This window comes from Prionailurus bengalensis, chromosome D3 (genome assembly GCF_016509475.1).
Source record: "Prionailurus bengalensis isolate Pbe53 chromosome D3, Fcat_Pben_1.1_paternal_pri, whole genome shotgun sequence".
NCBI classification, from domain to species: Eukaryota; Metazoa; Chordata; class Mammalia; order Carnivora; family Felidae; genus Prionailurus; species Prionailurus bengalensis.
The window spans coordinates 36,887,887-36,905,952 of NC_057356.1; the positions used below are offsets into that span (position 1 = coordinate 36,887,887).

Consider the following 18,066-nt stretch of genomic DNA (forward strand, 5'->3'; position numbering starts at 1 on the left):
AGGCTGGCCCCACATCAAGGCCCACATTGCACGGATTGGAGCCTTTGCAAATTCCTGTGCAGCCTGCCACGAGTTCCTGAGGGTGGGGCTTGCTAGGGGTGCTGAGAATTGATGGGATCACCAGCCAGTCCAGATGCTGGAAGAGTAGCCAGCAGGTTCCCCAGCTGCCTGTCTCATTGCCCTGAGAGGCAGTTAGGTGGTTGCAGAGAGACAGGTCCTAAAGGTTTGGTGACGAAAGAATTGGAAACCAGGGGGCTAGGACTCTCCAGGAGCCGAAGCATCGGTCCCCTGGCTCAAGCCTCTTTTATTTTTGCAAATTACCTGATAACAGCGAGCACGTACAACATAGTATTTGGCATCTTGACAGGCCGTGCACCTGCAATATATTCCATACTGGGTCATGAGTACATCTGGCACCAGACAAAACATTCTTATCCCAGGCCTGGAGCCCGTGTGATGTCCTTCTGGAGAGAACGAGCAGTCCCGGCAGCCTTCCGTCCTGGGAATGAAACTGCTTTCAGTTTTCTTGCTGCTCTGTCCCTTTCCTTCAGAACATTCTTATGGTGCCTCCAGCTTCTTGTTCTCCAATGGGTGGTAAGTCCCACATCCAGTTCAGAACCAACTGAGGGGTGGGGAGGAAACATTTTTTTTTTAATTTGATTGAGTTTAAACCAAAAATTACTACAAAATCACTGACTTAAATTGCATTTATATGGATGAGTTTGCGTGAGTTTTCAGTTTCCGGGCAGCTATGAGGGCATGAGACAGATTGAAGTTTAGTTACAAGAAAATGAGAAAATTATTATTATTATTATTATTATTATTGCAGCTCAGTTTGGCTGAAAATCATGCATACTATACCTAGAGAGCTTTTGAAAATTCCAAAACGAAATTGATGAAAACATTATGGGAAAGAAAGCAAAACATGTTTTTTCTTGTTTTTTTGAAAGGGAAAGAAATCAAACTTTGCCGTGGGTTGTGGCTGTATAAAAGTGTGTGTATTTGGATTCAATTTGTTCTGCTGTTCAGCAAATTGGAGCAGGTTTTTGTCTTGTTTTGCTTCTTGGCTTTTTGGCTTTTCGGTCAGGTTCACATCCCTGTCAATGTATTTGCCCTTCGAGAAGCAAAGAAGAGTAAGTCTAGGATGGTTCCTATGCCTCCCAAATGTCTTTCTGTTTTGTAAGCATTTGAAATCCTCAGATATAGAGCCACATCTTATTTCAGAGGCTTCTGGTTCCATGTGCATGAACCTGTGATCTTAAATTTTTTTTGTTAACGTTTATTTATTTTGGAGACAGAGAGAGACAGAGCATGAACGGGGGAGGGTCAGAGAGAGGGGGAGACACAGAATCCGAAACAGGCTCCAGGCTCTGAGCTAGTCAGCACAGAGCCCGACGCGGGGCTCGAACTCACGGACCGCGAGATCATGACCTGAGCCGAAGTCAGCCGCCCAACCAACTGAGACACCCAGGCGCCCCGAACCTGTGATCTTAGAAGAGCCATATCTCTGTTCTCACCTGAGGCATTCTCTTACTGGTGAACTCTCAGGTAGAGGTGAGTTGACTGTGAGGCTGGCACAGCTTAGACTTCCCTCCCTTGCCCAGAGTGCCTCAGAGGCACTAGTGATGTGTTCTCATTGCGGCTTTTAAAAAATCAACTGTGTAAAAACTCATGAACTGTGAGATCATGACCTGAGCCCAACCCAACAGTCAGACGCTCAACCGACTGAGCCACCCAGGCGCCCCAGAGGAGGAGGATTCTAGAGCTGGCAGAACTCTGAGGACCATCCGTCTAAACTGAGGAGCCTGGGGATTAGAGACACTGAGTGACTCCCTCAGGGTCAAACAGGTCAGTAGAGGTAAAGCTGAGTCAAAACCTTGGGGCTCCCGGTGCCTCATCTGGTGCATTTTGCACTCAAGTACATGATATCCAGGATCTCACAAGAGCTACTTTGTCCCCATGAGCGGAGGGAGAAGCTTGAAAGGCAGTGTGCGGGGTGAGGGACGAGGTGACCCGGGGCCAACCTGACTGACACTTGTGCTGTTCCAAGCGCATTTCAAGACAAGCGCCCATTTGAAAAGGGAAAAGATTTGAAAAGTGAGTCCACAGAGCCCAGAGGAGGAGGAGGAGGAGGAGGAGGATGTGTGGGAGGGGGAAGGAAGCTGTTGTACGAGAGTCAGAACTGGGGCCATAGTTCTCCTCTGCAATCTGGAAGGATTAATTTGCTAAGTAAGGAAAGTGTATCGCTAAGTAGAAAAGCTTCCAGGTAACATCTCGGGAAGGTGGGAAGGGTTTAACAGCAGACCCAGAGAGCGCCACCTCCGTGGGAAGATGCCGGAGCCCCAACAGCAAGGGAAGCTGCACCTTAGATTGTCACGTGAAGGACGTTGTTCACCAGGGCAACAACTTGCATCATTTCTTCACTCAGGTCCCAGACAAATTCCCACATGTCCTGCTATGAAACAACCCTGCTATTAACCGTGACTTGCCATCACTGTGTGAGCCCCTCCTTTCTCGTTTACCCTCCCATCCCCCACTCCTCCTACCCTGCCGCCATGTTTGTCCTCAAAATGTTGAATGGACTTTTAGTCAGAAAGGGGGGGGGGGGTGTGTGGAAATGGGAGGTTCTAGGGATGGTAGTGGGGGAATGGGGGGATGTTCTCTACATATCATTGGAAACGTTTTCTTTCCAGTCTGGGGAGTCTAGTGTTTTTCTTGCAGTAGCTTGGGAATTACATTTCTGTTTCTTTTATGCTCTTTCCCAAACCCTGATTCTTTTGAAATACATACAAATGCCTGTGTTTTCTTCCTCACCATTGAGAATAACCGCCCTATAAATTGATTCCCAATTCAAAAAAAAATTACTTCCCTTCCAAAAAAGCAGAAGAGAAACGGCTTTGCCAATGACAGAATGGTCCTGCACTGGGGGCCTTAGGTTCTCTCTGCAAATTAGAGAATTTCTGTAAGGACTGGGCGAGCCTCAGCTCAGAGTCTGGCTCGTAGGACATGCCCATAAATGACAGCTGCTCTCATTTTCAGTGTCTGGCTTCTCCGTTCCCATATGAAAACACAGAGGGGGCTTATCTAAATGAAATCGGGGCGGGTATAATGGACAACAGGAAGCACATCAGGAAAATCAGTCAGTCAGCATCAAAGAAAGTGAATGTGGAATCAGTATATTGTACACCTGAAACTAATATAACACTATGTTAACGAACGGGAATACAAATTAAAAACTCGATGAAAGAAAGAAAGAGAATCTGCTTCACCTTGCCTTCCTCTTCCCTTTCCAATCTGTTTCTGTGTATTTACATGAAGTACCAGTATGTGCCTGTCAGTCTCTTATTCAATCCAGCATTACTGCTACATATGAACCCTTTGGCGTCTGCTATGGGGGAGGCACCGAGGTACGGACACTGCCCTTGAGCCACAGCCAGGAGGAAGATGGGGTGATGGGGGAGGGCTTTTGCAGCTGGAAGGTTGAATAGACTTTCTGCAGTGTAGTAATTTTTATTAACTAATTACAGGATTCACCATAATCCCAGGAATGACATTTTGCAGGTTTAACAGAGTCAGCAGATCTATCGAGGAGCTAGATTAGCCCCAATTACACAATAAAACTCTTCTGTTTACCGAAAGTCTGTAAGACATTGAGCTCTAGGCATTTTTCCAAAGAGTAGAATAGACAGCAAAAGTGAATAGAATGGAAAATAGATGGACAGAGAGGGGGAAAAAATGGAAAGAATAAAGAAAGTACATGGAGAAAATATGAGGGGCACCTGGGTGACTCAGGGACACTGAAGAAGTGTCCAACTTCAGCTCAGGTCATGATCTCACGGTTCATGGGTTCGAGCCCTACATCCAGCTCTGTGCTGACAGCTAGGAGCCTGGAGCCTGCTTTGGATTCTGTATCTCCCTCTTCTCTCTGCCCCACCCCAGCTCACACTCTGTCTCTCTCCCTCTCTTTCAAAAATAAATAAACATTAAAAGAAAATTAAAAAAAAAAGAAACTATGAAAAGAACATGGGGTTTAGTGACTGCTGAGGTGAAGAGCTGGGAAGCGTTTGGGAAGGTGATCCTCTTGAACATGATTGCAGGAGAGTGACAGCTCTCAGGATTGAGTTGACGCAGCATCACCTTTTTCTGGAAGGGTATTCAAGGAAGATTTTGTTTTCAGCAACTTCAACAAGTGTCACTTGAAATGGGCTAGCCATAGTCAGGCCCTTCCATGTAAAGTCCTGCCAGAAAGTTTCACAACTATCTTTTTAGAGCCAAGCAAATTATTTTTAACCAGTAGACACTAAAGACTCCCTAAAGTATGTCATCAACAGGAGTCTGTACTCTTCCACTGTTGATTTGAATCTCATAATTCAAAACAGTTGAAAGGTCTAAACGTCAACAAAGGACATACAACAAAGCTGAAAAATCTATCATGCTAAAGCTGTGGGGAATCCCAGGTCTCTGGTTTACTGCCTCTGAATCTGTAGATAATTGGATAGAGATCTGGCTCCATCGAGGGATGCCCCCAGATCCCTGCCAACGGCAAAGCACAGGCTGAACTTGAATCCCGGTGTCCTGACTCCAGGCTCAACAACAACCCGCTCTCCTACATGGCCCTTTCCTGAAAACACGTTGAAGTACTACCTTTCTTGGGGACGTTATATTTTAAGCCAGAATCAAATCCTCAAAATAACAGGACTGAGACTGTAAATGATTGACTTCTAGGCTTTAGTCAGTAGGTAGAATTATTCTGGTCACCAGTGTGGCCTGCCTTGTGCCTCTGAGATCGACCCATGAAGAGAATAGCTGCCTACTCTCCATACAATTAGGATGAGCTCTGAGGGAGGAAGAGGAGAATTTGGGTGGCCTGCAGAACACTGAGTGTCAGTGTGGAGCCTGGTGACCTCCCTACTGCACACAGAAGGCGCTGGAGGAAATGTTGACACATTTGGGTACGTCAAATATGGATATTTTCATGACATTGGGCGCTGGATTAAAAAAACTCAACTTGCAGTGGGGAAACTTGGCTTTCAGAAGCATCTTTTCCATTGATTGCCCAGGGAACTCGCCTTCTCGCTCAGCTTCTGAACCTCAAGTAGAGACATATGCCGTCTACATCAGAAGGTTATGGAAATGGTTCAGTGGGATAACAGGTGTGGTCACGCATTATAAACCATACTTCACCACACAGATTTAAGTTTTTATTATTACCATTAATTAATGCACTTTTTCAGAAATTCATCATTCTGATCCTTGCTATATAGCCAGTTAACAAATGCTTAGGTGGATTTGACCAGGTTAGTATACATTCATTAGTAAAGAGAAATGACTTGGGCACTTGACAAAACTGGATGTTAATCCTGGTTCTACCATTTTTTTGTCCAATAGCACATTAGGCAACTTATTTACTCTTTCTCAGCCTTGGCTTCCCCCTGTGTGAAATGAAGATGGCAAAGCCACCTGTCAAGCCAGTGTGACGGTTAAGGGAGTTAGCACACACGCAATGCTTAGTACAAGGCCTGCCGTATGCTTAACTGCCCTCAAAACGTTAACTAAGCTTATTAGCCAAAGAAATTAAGATTTCTCTTCCCCGTGGAACTAACAGAATTTGGTCCTGAGGATTAAAAGGCAAAGGAGATGCAAGGCTGAGCTGGTCATGGGGCCAAGCAGACGGGAGTCTGGAGACGCTCGTGGTCCATGCACTGGGTTACTCCATGGCATCTAGCATCGGATGCCATTCTGGCCCACGCTGTGAAAGTTGTAGGATCAGAGACCCGCCTGGCTCATCTCTACCGTCCGCTCTAGAGTCTTCCCTCTCAACCTCACTTTTCAGCACACAGCAGGGTCTAGTGGACCTCCGTACGGTATAATTGGGGAATTCATAAAATGGAATTAGGAATATAAAGCTGTATTCATATCATTTGATTGGGTACATTCTTCAAGTTGGAGATTTATTACCTGGTTAGTTTAAGTGGAAAGACCTCCTTATCTTCTTAGACTGGACATTGTGGCAGTGATGAAGCATTACTCCGTGACTTTCTATAGGTAACTGCAGTCCTAAAGGGGAAAAGATGGAGATACAGACATGGACGTGTCAATCCTTGCTTCTAATATGGATATTTTCATCTGAATATTGGGTACCAGGGCAAGTATGGAATTTCTTGAGACATGTTACAAGTTGGCGCCCTGTAATTTTCTGGGCCGGGCGCATATGGGTGTGCGCTCACCTATGCGTATGCTCTTTTGTTCATATAGAAAAGATGCTGGCACTTTGCTGCAGGGGTGTGGGAGTGATGGGCACAGTGTGTTGTGGCAGCTGGAATGAAATGTGAACGTGCATTTGCAGCTCAGACGCGCTCATCACAAGGCTACTCAGGCCACGAAACCTCAACTGTGCCCTGAGAATAAAGACAAAAGTCCTTCCCCAGGCTGGACCTTGCATGCCCCTCCTCCTTCTCCCCTGGCTCTCTCCAGGGCGCCATCTAGTTCCTCCAGTGACCACACCCTTCCCAACCCCACCCCCACCGGGAAGGTTCTCCTCTCCCTGCCCCTTCTTAGGCTACTCTCCCCAAACCCACAGATCTTCCCTTGAACAGGAATGTTCACATTTTCAGTTGGGTCCCCTCCGGTTCCCCCAATCCCCATCCTAATGTCCCTCCTCTCCCTGCCCCCCTCCCCGCCCCTGCCAACTTTGTAGTCTTATTAAGACCCAAGCAGTCAAGTAAAGGTTGTTATTGTGTTTTAGAAATTACCTGCCATGATCTGTTTTGGTTTGGATCGAAAGTTTTTGTGGTTTGGTTTACCTGACTGCTTTTGGTATTTGTTTTCTATTTTATGTCATTATTTGGTAATATTATTTTTAATACTCCTCACTAGCTTTTAAAAAGAAACAGTTAAGGGCTTTGTGGGTATGCAACAGAGGTCAGAAGTCAAAGCCAGTATTTCAACAAATCTATGAAATGGAGACGAGGAAGGAAGAGCATAAATAAATAGTGGCTGATGGGACAAGGCTGGAGATCAGAATGATGGCAAAGAGGGCAAAGCAGCGCTAACCAAGGAAAAGAGCATCTGTGTGGACTTCAGCATGTTAAGTAGATGAATTTCACGGGAGTACAGGTCATAAATTAAACAATGGAGGCTAGATGTCCTCAAACAAACCTCACCAACGATCAGGGAAATGCAAATCAAAACCACAATGAGCTATCACCTCACACCTGTCAGAATGGCTTGTACCAAAAAGACAAGAGGTAACAAGTGTTGGCAAGGGCGTGCAGAATAGGGAACCCTCATGCGCTGTTGGTAGGAAGATAAACTGGTGCAGCTACTATGGAAAACAGGGTGGTGGTCCCTCAGAAATTAAAATAGAACCACCATAGGATCCAGTAATTCCACTTCTGGGTATTTATCCAAAGAAACCGAGAACAGGATCTTGAAGAGATATCTGCACGCCCATGTTCATTGAAGCATTATTCGCAATAGCCAAAATATGGAGACAACCTAGGTGTCCATTGACAGATGAATGGATGAAGAAGATATGCCGTGACCAAGAAGGGAATCGTGCCATTTGCAACCACATGGAAGGACCTTGAGGCCATTATGCTAAGTGAAATAAGTCAGACACTGAAGGACAAATCCTGTGTGATAGCACTTATAGTGAAATCTAAAAAAGCCAAACTCATAGAAACAGAGACTAGAATATTGGTCAGCAGGGGCTGGGTGTGGGGGAAATTGGAAGATGTGGTCGAAGTGTACAAATTTCCAGTTGTAAGATGAATAAGTTCTGGGGATCTATTATAAAGCCTGATGATTATAGTCAACAATACTGTATTATAGACTCAAAAGTTGCTAAGGCGGTAGACCTTAAATGTTCTTACCACAAAAAAGAAACGGTAATTACGTGATGTGATGTAGGTTTTAGTTAACGCTACGGTGGTAATCATTTTTCAATATATAAGCGTATCCAATCAACACACCGCACACCATAACCTTATGCCATGCTATATGTCAATTATATCTCAATAAAACTGATAAAACAAATCCTTTGAACAGTGGTCTAATTTGTACTGTTTGATTGTTTACAAGATCAGGGGCACCATGAGACCTGTGTAACCTTAGGTTACTAAGATGCTCTCCATCTTTGACCTCTTGTGCCTTGAGAACCCCCAAGAAGCAAATATTCTTTTAGTGTGAAACTACTTGGGATAGAAGAAATGGAAGGAGAAGATCAAAGCAGCGGTACAAGAGTTCATGAGAAATGACATGTCTCTCTAGATCGGTAGCATGTTAGAGCAGTCTTTTCTTTTGTGGGTTCCATGTCCTGGATCCTATTTTGTTGGTATGATTTCCTTCTCCTTCTCCCACAGAATTTTTCCACTTATTTCCTTCTAAAATATTAGTGCATTTGGGTTTCAGTTTTAACTTTTGAAACCTTCACATTTTGGATTCCACTGAAATTTATTTTATGTTAGGTGGGAGGTAAGAATCCAAGTTGGTATTTTTTTTTCCCCCAAATAGCTATCTGGTTATCCCAGTACGATTTAATAAACAGAAAACAATTTCCTCCTGATTCAAAATGATCTGGGCTTTTTATATCTCTTGGCATTCCCTGTGGGAGAAGTCCATTAAACACAAATTTCAGATGACCTCATGTGCCTGGTTAATGTGCTAAGTTGGAGTGGGGTGGGAGCTGTTTGCCTCAGCTGGACTTGAATGCCCTGGAATAAATTTCAGGACACTTGTGCCGGGGGAAAGGAGGGTACTGCTTGGTAACTAGCTGGCCCCCATGCTTTGAACTCGTGTGTTTGATTCCTGTGTTCTTGTATCGCCGTACCAATGCTGCAGGAAAACTCAGTCGTGTTGGACATATTTAGGGTAACTTATTAAAGTGTGTGTGTATATGTCTGAGTATGAGTGAGCCAGTGCAAGTATGTGAGTGTGTAAGCATGTGTGTGAGTGTGGGTGTGTATGTAGTTGTACGTGGTATTTGGCTATACTTACGTAATTTTTGCCTTGCAAAAGCAAATACGATTTGGTTCCCATATATAATGTGACTCTACTATATGGTAGGAGAAGTAACAGGCATATTTAACTTGGTTTGACAAGGTTAAGGGAGGGTTCTGTTGGCAGTAAAGCTGATCTAAGGAATTAAGCCAGGTGAGGGCCTGAGACAGAGCTTTCCTGACAAAGTCATGTGAGACGAACTTGAAATGAGAGAATATGTCATGTTCTAGAAACTGGAAAGATCTGGGATGGTTGCAATATTTGAATAGTAACAATGATTAATAACAGAATAACTCACATCAACTTGTTTACTCTGAGCCGGGACCTTTGCATTTTTACCTATTTTAATCCCCACAAACTCTTTGTTTAAATACAATTATCTTCTATTTGACCAACAAGGAGACCAAGACGGAGAAATCAAATAGCTTGTCTTAGGTGGCTTGGATATTTACTGTAGAGCATTTACTTTTTTAAGGTGAAATTAAGAATAATTTTGGGGGCGCATGGGTGGCTCAGTCGGTTAACTGTCCGGCTTTGGCTCAGGTCACAATCTCACAGTCCGTAGGTTGAGGTCCCGCGTCAGGCTCTGTGCTGACAGCTCAGCCTGCTTTGGATTCTGCATCTCCTTCTCTCTCTGCCCCTTGCCTGCTCGTTCTCTCTCTCTCTCTCTCTCTCTCTCTCAAAATAAATGTGACATTTTTTTTAAAGAATACTTTTGTCAAATTCTAAAAGAAATTGTGACTTGGTTGTTTGCTCTGTGTTTTCCCCACAGATTTCTTTATGACCATGGGTAGGTCACTGTCGGTCTCTGTGCATTTCCTCCTGTGTAGAACAAGTGTTTGGCAAAGGTTGGACCCTCCAGTTGTAAACATGATGCCTGGAGCCTACCCTGATCATACAAAGCAGAGAGCTCTGCCTGCTACTTCAAGAATTTTCCCTTTCTTTCTGACTCATATCTCCCCAGAAGACTACATACTGTGTGATTCCATTTATCTAGAAGGCAAGGCCATAGTGATAGAAAGCAGATCAGTGATTGCTGGGGCCCAGAGTGTGCAGGAAGATGGACTGTTAGGAGACACAAAGGAATAATTTTGGGTTCTGGCAATATTTTATATCATGATCATAGTGGTGGTTACATGACAAATTACATTTATCAAATTCACTAACAATTGGTGAATTTTATTTCAGGAAATTGATACCTGATTTATAAAGACATATATATCTCAGCTTGGGACTCTTATGCCTTACAACCCCAGGTCATATTAATTCACTTTTGCCTATGTTACATGCATGTTAGTATGACTGCCTTTACCACATGGCCACCATCACAGGACACACACCCATGTCTCCATGCCCTCTCCCCCATGTTCTGTTCCAGATCTCCTCTGGAGTGAAGATTCGGCATCTTCCCAAATGACTAAGAAATCATCACAGCCAGCTTCGGTGAAGAATGTGATGAGAATATCCTGCTCTTTCTGACGTGCTTTTATTTAGGAAGAGTTAACGTAAGAATAACTTAGAAGTTAGAAAATAGATTGTAATGGTCTCCCTTTTTATCTTCACCCTAAGTCTACTCTTGTGTCAAGGTCCAACTCCACTCCTACCTTCTCTTTGTAACCTTGTCTGATGGTTCCATCTCTTAGTGATCTGCCCCGATACTTTGTACTCTGATGTCAAGGGATGGAGATTTATCCCATCAGAATTCTGTTGGAATCACTGTATGTGTTGGAAAATACTACTTTGAGAGTCTTCCTGGTTAGAAGTGAGATGCAAAATGAAAGAATATGTTACAAAGAATGGCCATCAAAATCCCTTCCAAAGAAGTTGGAATCTGTTACCTGGACAGCTCATAGTTTAGGGGAGTAACAGTAATAAGTTTGGGTGTGCAAATCTGGAAGGCAGTTGCTGGTATAGTGCTGAAGTCCTGTCCACCTTTCCAGATTAGAAGAGAAAGGAATTCGAAACTCCCTCTAAGAAGTGAGGGGAGAGAAGGCAGAGAGGCTGATATGGGTTGGTAGAAGGATGAGAGGCAACTCTGAGGCAGCTCTATAGCTGAGAGAGCACTTGGCACCTGAACTTGAAGAAGAGCTGAAATGGGTGTCTGGGTTGGCTCAGGGGAGGAGACGGTATGTGCAGACAGATGAGAGGATGCCACGTGGGTTGCCCTTGAGCAATGCTGTGTGTGCGAGCCACGGCTCCGGCACCCCACCAGTCACACCATGCCACATATTCTTGTTTCAGCCTCAAGGAAGAGACAGACAAGGTACACAAATAAAAGGAATGCAATTAAAGATCGAGTCCGAATGGTAGCCCAGTGTGAACAGGTGGGGAAGGAAGGAATTTTCTTCTCTGTGTCTTTGGTCCATATACTTAGTAGGTTCTCACTCCTTTCTAAGAGGAGTTCTACAAGGTTCCTTCTAGAAGGTTCTTCTACTCCTTCCAAGCAACTTCCTGGGTTTCCCTTTCACACGGGATGGCATGAGTGGCATCATGCCTATGCCTACGGGGAATATATAGCCCTTTCTTTGGCTAGACTTCTAGTAAGAAGGTGCCATTCGATTCCACTGGCAGTTCAAAAAATGAGCAAAAGTCTAAGAAGTAACTCATATCAGCTTTGGAGCCTGCAGAGATTGCCAGTGTCCTGTAAAAGCTGGTAGTACCTTCTAATGAAATATTTATTAGGACTGTGGTTTTGCAAATGACAAATCAATTTAAAGTAACGTTTCCTCCAGAAGATGGAAGAGCACAGCCGGAGCTTCACACCCATCCCAGGCTGACATTTCCTTGAACCTCCCCGCTTCAGCTTTTCATTGTGTAGCAAATGTGTGACACAAATGTAGCAGAACAGAATGCTCCTGCAAGGGCGCAGACCGCTCTAACAAGGCCAGCACAGCTGCCCGCGTGCCCAACATAAATAAAGCATCAGCAAATTCAGGAAAACACAACACATAATTGAACTGAGATGAGGACAAGAGTCAGGTTTTGTAAGATCATCCCTAAGTGGATGCAACTAATGGCTTTATCGTTTCTTCTCAAATCAGGCTGAATGGTTGAGCAGGCAGCCTTAGGAAACCCATAGCAACTAGGAAAAGATCACAGATACCCACAACGTGCAAGCAGCAAACACAGGCTGTCTGGTTGAAGAAATATTTTTTATAGGAGGCTTGGGACATGAATGGAGGGAGAAGCAAAGAACAAAAGCAATGGGTAGGCGTATCCTCCATTTCACAGAGAAATCCTGAAGTCTTTCTAGAAGTCCCTGTGGGGGACTGTGGCTTATGCAAACGTCTAATACCTGCGTGCCTCCAGGCACAGTGCCTCAAAGATAGAAGGAGCCCAGTGAAGGTGTGTTGCATTATTTTTGTCTTTAACTTTATTAACCCCCTGTTCCTTCTTTCCTCCAAGCCCCGGATTCCTGTTTAATAAGGCTTTGGCTTCATGAAATCCTAACATGGAAGCTGAAAGGCAAGCAGGAAAGACAGAATCATGGAAATCAAAGTTAGTATCAATAGTACATTTGAGATTTTCACTTCTAGTCAAAATGGGATGTCTGAAAAACGGGACAAAATATGTAAGCACTGGTTTTCAGGCGTGGGACATTGAGGCAGGATGACGAGTCCTGAGATAAGAGAAACAAACACGGTAACCCACACCATTGCCTTCTCATTTGCTGGAGAGACAGGCAACCAGGAATAGCCGGGCAGTCTTGCTGAGTTCAGGAGATGATGCTGGGAGTACGGGGAGACCAAAGGGGCTGGAGTTTACGAAGCAAAAAACTAGAGAGGTGGGAGCTATATACCGAGAGTTCTGGGGTTCTGAAATGGCCCCCTCCAGTCTGCAACTGAAGACTGACCAGTGTATGCACGTGATAAATCGACCCAAGACCAGGAACTGTTATGCCCAGAATTCGTGATCCCCAAAGACCACCAGGGAGCCGAGTCCGATGCAAAAGCAAAAGAGCTTTTATTCGAGCTAGCTCGAGCTCAATCCCCGACGCAGCGGTGAGATACCGGGGAGAGAGAGCGAGTTTCAAAAGCACAAGGGTTTTATAGGGGTCTAGGGGCAGTTGGTGAGGTAATGGCTGTGGCCTCAGCTGATTGGCTGGGGAAGGGTTGGAGTCCTCTTACGCAGGTCGCTGGGCGTCTTTTGCTCAGGAAGTTTGAACTGGTGAGCGGGAGGTTACTCAAGGGGAGGAGGCGTGGTCTAGGTGAAGGACACAGAACAAGATGGAGTTGGCTGGGGTAGGCCCGCCCTTTCAGGAACAACTGTTATCAAATCACACAGGACCAGCAAGAGTTTGTGTTCCAGAGTGGAAAAACCTTGTAGCTTACATGACCTCATATAGAGGTATTATAGAATACTCATATTGAGTATTCATAAGGTATTGCCTCAGTGGTGAAAAACACTTTAAAATGAGACCTGCTTATTTGTTTTGTTTTGTTTTGTTTTGGTGTTGAGTTGTATAAGTTCTTTATATATTTTTATCTTCTTTTTGAGAAAGAGAGAGAGAGAGTGCGCACAAGCAGGGGAGGGGCCGAGGGAGAGGGAAAGAGAATCTTAAGCAGGCTCCACACCCAGCACAGTGTGCAATGTGGAGTTCAGTCTCACAAAATCAAGAGTCAGACACTTAACCGACTGAGCCACCCAGGTGCCCCAATTTCTTTACATATTTTGGATGCTGACCCTTTACTGGATATGTCATTTGCAAATGTCTTCGCCCGTTCAGTAGGCTGTCTTTTAGTTTTGTTGATTATTTCCTTTAAAAAATGGGTAGAAGACATGAACAGACATTTCTCCAAAGAAGATATACAGATGGCCACCAGACACACGAAAAGACAGAGAGTCCAGAAATATTTCAAATATAAACACATATATCCAACTGATTTTTTTATGAAGGTGCAATTTAATGGCGAAAGGACAATCTTTTCAACGAATGATGCTGGAACAACACAAAAGAAGAACAAGAAGAGGAGGAGGAAGAAGAAAAGAAAAGAGAAAAAAAAATCTCTATCCAAACCTCACATCATATATAAAAATGCATCATAGACTCAAATGTAAAATGTAAAACTATAAAACTTGTGGAAGAAAACATAAGAGAAAATCTCCGTGATCTTGTGTAAGGCAAAGACTTCTTAGATAACACCAAAACACAACTCCTAAAATTAAAAAAAAAACTGATAAAATAATCTCCATAAAAAGGAAGAATATCTACCCTTTGGAAGACACTATTACAAGAATAGAAAGGGGCAACTGAGTGGCTCAGTCGGTTAAGTATCCATTGTCGGCTCAGGTCACGATCTCACAGTTCATGAGATCAAGCCCTGTGCCGGGCTCTGCGCTGAGAGCACAGAGCCTGTTTGGGATTCTCTCTCCTCATCTCTCTTTCTTCCCCTCCCCTGATTACACACACACACACACACACACTCTCTCTCTCTCTTTCAAAATAAACACATAAACTTTTTTTTAAAAAAAGAATAAAAAGACAAGCTATGAACTGGGAGAAAATATTTGCAAATCACATATCCAATAAAGGACTTGTACTCAGATTACATAATACTGAATTACATAATTACTGAATTAGAATTCAGTAATAAGAAAACAAACAACCCAGGAAAATATGGGCAAATGTTGGGGCATTTCACCAAAAAGATATGCACATAGTAAATGAGCACGTGAAAATATGTGCAACATCGTTAGTCATCAGGGAAATGGAAATCCAAGCCACAATAAGATACCACGGTACATCTACTGGAATTGCTGAATTTCAGAAGACTAACCATGCTGACTGTTGGCATGCACAAGGAACAACTTTAACTCTCATATACTGTTGGTGGAACTGTAAAATGGTGTAAACATTTTGCAAAACACCTGGGCGGTTTCTTAAAAACTTAAACACACACTTACCCCATAATCTAGTCATTCTACTCCTAGGTATTCTACTCGTGTGTAGGTAAGTGAGTACGTATGTCTACACAGAGATTTATACTTGAATATTCATGGGAGATTTATTCATAACAGCCAAAAGCTGGGAACCCGAACGTCCACCAATAAGTGTACAGAGAAGCTAATTGTACTACCTGCATGTAATGGAATAATGCATAGCAATAAAAATAATTCTCAGCAATAAAAAGTAACAAACTAGGGATCCATAACAAGATAGAAGTGTCTGAAAATAATGATGCTGAGTGAAAGAAGCCACACACACATAAATGTACATACTTTATGATCTCGTTTATACACAATCCCTGAATATACAATCTATTGTGACAGAAAGTACACTATTGATTACCTAGTGCTGTGGTGGCAGAGAGGAACAAGAAAGATTACCAAGGGGTATGAAGAAAGTTTGGGGGATGTATGTATATGGTGTGTGTGTATGTATACATATAATGCCAAAATTTATCAAGTTGTCTTTGAAACATGAACATTTATTTCATATCACTTTACATTAATAAAACTGAAAAAGTTAATTCATTTTCTAAATTGCTTTATTAGGAAAGACACTATTCATCTTTCTGTGTGTGTGCGGAACCTTGTAGTTTTCAAACAAATACCACTTTGATTTTCTGATTTTTCATAAGGACCCTGTGGAGTTGGGAGGCTGAGTGGTGCTCTTTCCATTATTTAGAAAACGATTCTGATCTCAGAGAGGCGAGGTGTTTTGTTTGAGTGCCCATGCCTAAGCAGCGATAGATCCAAAGTTACAATTCAGGTTTTCCGATTATTGGACGAATCACAATACCTGCTCTGTGTAGTAGCCAAGTCTCATGGGAAACACTGCAATTGGCCTAGTAGAGACTCGGTTTCTATCGGCCCATATTCAACCAGTAAATCCCCCAAATCATGACGCTTTAATGTGTTACCAGAATTAGAATAAAACCAAAGCTACAAGTGATCGTTTGAAAGGATTCTCGATCACAAAATGCAAAGCACATCACACTCCAGCCAACCCGAGTGAGTTATGGGCCAGTTTCCCGATCATGCTGGGTAATCACTGCAGATCCGTGGAAGCTTCCGGACTGAGAACTGCATCGCAGAGCACATGTAATTCCCAAGAAAAGCAGGAGTCCATGAAAGAGTTTTCTTTGTAAATGACACACTCCCAAATTCCTAGTGACAATCTCGTTGTTACTTGGGATATGTTTTCCTTCCACACATATCTTTGACTTTTTCTTTTATCTAAAATACACCTGATAGCCGTTGGAGGACATGGGTCGCTCCTGCGGTGCGAAGCTCTGCACTGTAAGGTTGGAAAGCACACAGAAAGCATAACCTTCCATGGCCTCACCAGCCACGTGAGAGACCTTCACCTGAGCACCAGCTTTCAAGTTGCATCTAAAGGCAGGTTACTTGCTCCACGGGATGTGTAAGGATAGAACAATGTTGTCTTTCCCATAGAATCTTGCTAAGAAATAAAAAAAAAGTGTATAAATTACCATTCACAATTGGTGCTTTTATTTTCTATTTCCTACCCTAAACGGTTACAGTCAAAATCTGAGAACTAGACAAATGTCTATCCCTTCCATGTGTTTTCAGCTGGAATCCTGTCTGCTCTCTCCTCTGCCCATTCCACATGACTTCCAGCGCTGTGCTGTGCAGGGGTCTCGTCGCCAGGACTCACCTGGAATCACCATGAACTCTTCCTCCAAGCTCCATCTCCAGTGCCGCTCCTTTTACGAACCTTCTCTGGCCATTTAATGTGCTCCATTTAGCTCTCTGGCCTCATGTTATTTGCAACATTCCTATTTCCTTTTCAATCTCTGCTTTGTACTATAATCACCGAAGGGCATGTCCATTTCCCTCACTAGACAGCAAGTTCCTTGAGGGCACTATTGTATTTTACACAACTTTCTATGTCATATAAAACTTCCCACCTGGGTAACTCAACAATAAATGAACAGACACAAAGACGTGTAAGGGAAAAGAATATGGACATAGTTCTAACTATGTGCCCACAGTGTTAGATTAAGAAATGGCTCATTACCATGACCTTTGAAGTCCGGTGTGTGTCCCATTGTCTTCGCTCTTCACTTAGAGGGAACGGTGATTTTTCATTTTCGACTGATAATTCCCATGCTTTCTACATAATTTTATTATATATGTTCACATTGCCAAATACCTTTTTATTGTATGTATTATATATATTACATAAATTTATATATATAAATATATATATTACATATATATTACATTGTACATATATATAATAAACTGTTTTTAAACACATAAAATTGGAATCATACTACATGTATTTTGCTGTGACCTTTTTTGTTCAAAATTGTGTCCTTGTGGATGACGCATGTTGTGCTTGTGTAAACACATGCTCTGAGAGACAGAGCAGGGGTCCCCTTTGGGCTCCTTGTCCTGGGGGACACACAGGCAGGCAGAGGAATCACCTGATTACCCAGTGGAACCAGAGCTGCTCTTACCCAGTGGGGCAGGAAGGACACCGTGTGGAACTCGAGGGATCCTCAAGTCCTGTCTTGCCATCGGGACTGTGGATAGAGAGTGCAGCACTCTTTAACTGAGAAGGGGTGATTGCCAAGGGTGCAGTCTCCTCAGGAGCACAGTTGGGCTCACACCACCGGGTAACTTGCCAGGTCATAGATGCTTGGGTAGACTGGTACACAAGGAAGGAGAGAAGGTTCCTATTCTTATGAATCTTGTATTTCAGGGCATGTGAGAGAGAAATCAAAAGAAAAACAATAGGGGTGTGTGGGTGGCTCAGTCAGTACAGCATCCGGTATCAGCTCAGGTCATCATCTCACAGTTCGTGAGTTCGAGCCCTGCATCAGGCTCCCTGCCATCGGCACAAAGCCCACATGGGATTCTCTGTCCCCCTTTCCCTCTGTCTCTCCCCCAGTCACTCTCTCTCTCTCTTCTCTCAAAAAGAGTGACTTACAGCCACTTACAGTGGCAGTGACTTAGAGTTCAAGGGGACCCCTCCTCTTTCCCTCAAAAAGAGAAACGATAAACAGTAGATACAATAAATAATCAAATTAAATAGTATGTTAGAAGTGATAAATACTAGAGAAAAGGGAAAAAATGGAGCAGGGCAATAAGGTC

The 18,066-nt window shown here is 43.5% G+C and overlaps 1 long non-coding RNA gene across 1 annotated transcript; it reads left to right on the forward strand.

Annotated features, from left to right (window-relative positions):
* Positions 1-451: 451 nt before the first annotated feature.
* Positions 452-17,113, forward strand: LOC122470574. The gene is made up of 3 exons (XR_006293939.1): positions 452-594; positions 10,379-10,505; positions 16,537-17,113. It is a non-coding gene; the product is annotated as an uncharacterized LOC122470574 (long non-coding RNA).
* The last annotated feature ends 953 nt before the right edge of the window (positions 17,114-18,066 follow it).